Here is a 3,077-nt window from a genome sequence, read left to right as displayed (position 1 = left end):
GCCAGACTATGAAACTGTTTTTGTGATACTCGATGATATTTTGTTTTCTAAACGTAAAACTCGTGTTCACTATGGTATGGATGACATAACTTTTATCAAATGTTTTCGGCATGAGCCCGCTGAGTATATTAAGTACTCAGCCCTGCATTTCTTTTAAAATGTGCAGGTTGAGCAGTGATGTTGCGGCGGATGTTGAGTTGAGCCTTAGGAATTCCGGATACGTCGTGTCTTCATACATGGGCGTCGTTCTATGACTCTCCCTCGATACTTGTTTTCCGCTGCCTTGTTTGAAAGTATTTTCTTATAGTTTTCCGCATTACTCTATACAGTTCTATGCCATTAAGTACCTTGAGACATTTACCCGCTGCTTAACTAGTTGATAGACTAAAATAATTATTTTAGAAGTTAATTGAGTTTCATATTAAATATCGTCCTTTATTGTTGTCTTTTATTGCTTCCTCCATTTCTTCCCCGCTCCTTAGTTCCTCCCCTAGTCACGAGTTCCCCATCTTTACTATCCTTAGTAAGGGCGGTCGTGACAGAATGGTATCAGAGCTTCATTCTTTCGCTCTGGTCCGAGAGTCTTCTTTCAGTTTAAGTCTAGATTAGTACCCCTGGACTAGAAGTGTCATGAAGACTCAACATCCGAAGCATCACGCTCAATCAAAAGAAAGTGAGGTATGTTTTAAGTTATTGAAAGAATATGAAATCAATGTTGAGATGATGAGAATGTGTTTGCAAGAGTATGTATACATATGAAAGTTATGTGTGAATATGACAACGTGATGGTATTATTATGTTGTAACGTGAGCATGAATTACGTGATGTTATATATATGTGTTATGTGCGAAAGTGTTACGACGTAAGCATGTGAACATAGGAGGCCTTAGGATGACCTCAAATTTGGTGTTACCTGGCGAGCTTTAGATCTATCACAAACAACGAGATAAAATATATTTTGGAAAATCCTCGTCTTCTAAGGAAACCTTCATCTTCGCGTAGATGGTACGAACAAAACAAACCGCACGCAAGAGCGCTCAACATAGTGTCAGTACGCGACAAGCATGGAACCAGCACCAAGGGCCAAATCAGTCCCAATATCCTAATAGGTCAAGGAGATCTATGGAGGACATGATGGGAGAATTGCTCGCTTCACAGCAAAGCATCAGGGGTGAGTTGCAGTCCAATAATGAAGTAGTGCAGGGGATGCAGAATGCCTAGAAGGAGCATAAGGCGAACATAGACATGATGAATAGGCAATTGGCTCAACTAGTGAGTTCAAAGGGTGAAATGAATGGGAATTCAAGAAAACTCCCGTCTACAGTCCATGTGCCCGAAAAGGCAAACGTAAGCAAGGCCACATTGAGGTTCGGTACTACCTATGAGGGACCCCAACCAAGGAAGCCCAATGGAGAGCCTAGTGGGATGAATATACTGAAGGACGTCATCTCGGAAAGAGAGCTCAACAGACCTCTACCTCAGATGTAGGATCCATTCTTTTTGGATGAAGCGCCATTGGAAAAAGGTGAAACAAGAGGCGTACTGCCCAGGAGAGACCCTCCTAAGGAAACAGAACCCACGAAGGAGGCTCCAGCCCAGAATGTACCCAAGGAAAACTTCGGGAAGGCTGTTGAAGGACTGATTGAAGAGGAGAAAGGAAAGAAACCATTCCCTTACCGTTTCGTAACCAAGAGGAAGAAGGAAACCCCAGTGTATTACATGTCAATTTTTGGGAATTTGGATGTGTCACCATACCATTCCTCCAAGCCGTGAAGCTACCTCCGCTTGGAAAATTTATGAAAGAATTCATAGCCGGGAAAGCCCAGAAGGATGGAAAGATCATTGTGGAAGGGATAGCGTCAGCAATCGTGCAGGAGAAGCTGCCGCCTAAGAGAGCTGACCCACGTATGTTCACTTTGCCTATAACTATAGGGGATGTAAAAATCGAGCATGCAATGTGTGATCTGGGAGCTTCTATAAATGTTATGCCATTATCAGTTTACAATCGGCTGAAGGGAGTAACATTATCGAGCACTAGGGTATTAATCCAACTGGCTGATAGGTCATGCATAAATCCTGAGGGTGTGTTAGAAAATGTGTTGGTGAGAGTGCATGATTTTACTTATCCTGCTGACTTCTATGTGATCAAGATGAGTGAGTCTGAAGCTAGGGAGTCTAGCGGTATATTGTTAGGGAGACCGTTTCTTAGGACGGCCAAGACAATCGTAGACATGGCTGAGGGAACAATTTGCATCGATTTTCATGGAGAGAAATTCACATTTGATATCAATTAGGCCATGAAAAAGCCTATTGATTCTGAAAATCTGTGCTATGTTCATGTGATTGACCCCCTAGTCCAAGATTTTCTTGAGACCGAATTATTGCAGGAAAAACTCCAAGCGTTGGATGTGTATGAGCAGGCTGATGTGGAAGCGACTGCATGGTGCAATCTGATCAGTAGCCAAGGGTTAACTGACGAAGAGATAGAAGTAGCAATTAAGGATTTCTGCCAGAAATTGGAATTTATTGGAGCCACAGGGGCTCAGCTACCAGTCAGTACAGATGAAGTTTCAGATGAAGAGTTGGAAAAGGAGGGGGATGCTGCAAGGAGCATTCTACCAGCTGATACACTTCCCCCACAAGTTGAATTGAAGAAGCTGCCGGCGAATCTGAAGTATGCCTTCCTAGGGGACGAAAACTCGTACCCGGTGATCATTAGCAGCAGCCTGACGAAAGAATAAGAAGCAAAGCTACTGACCGTTCTAGGCAAGAACAAAAAAGCAATTTGATGGAGCCTAACAGATCTGGTAGGGATAAGCCCCAATGTCTGTATGCATCATATCAGGCTAGAAGAAGGAGTGAAAGCATATCGAGACTCGCAGAGGAAGGTAAACCCCAATATGCGGGAGGAAATATTGAACGAAATCTTAAAGTTGCCGTCATTAGGAATTATCTACTCGGTACCCGATAGTGAGTGGGTCAGCCCTGTCCACATGGTTCCCAAGAAGTCCGGGATTCAAGTAGTTCAAAACGAAAGGAATGAGCTGATACCAACACGGCTAGTCACTGGTTGGCGG

Source organism: Salvia splendens, chromosome 20, assembly GCF_004379255.2.
Source record: "Salvia splendens isolate huo1 chromosome 20, SspV2, whole genome shotgun sequence".
Taxonomy (NCBI): domain Eukaryota; kingdom Viridiplantae; phylum Streptophyta; class Magnoliopsida; order Lamiales; family Lamiaceae; genus Salvia; species Salvia splendens.
Note: the sequence above shows the minus strand (reverse complement) of the source record.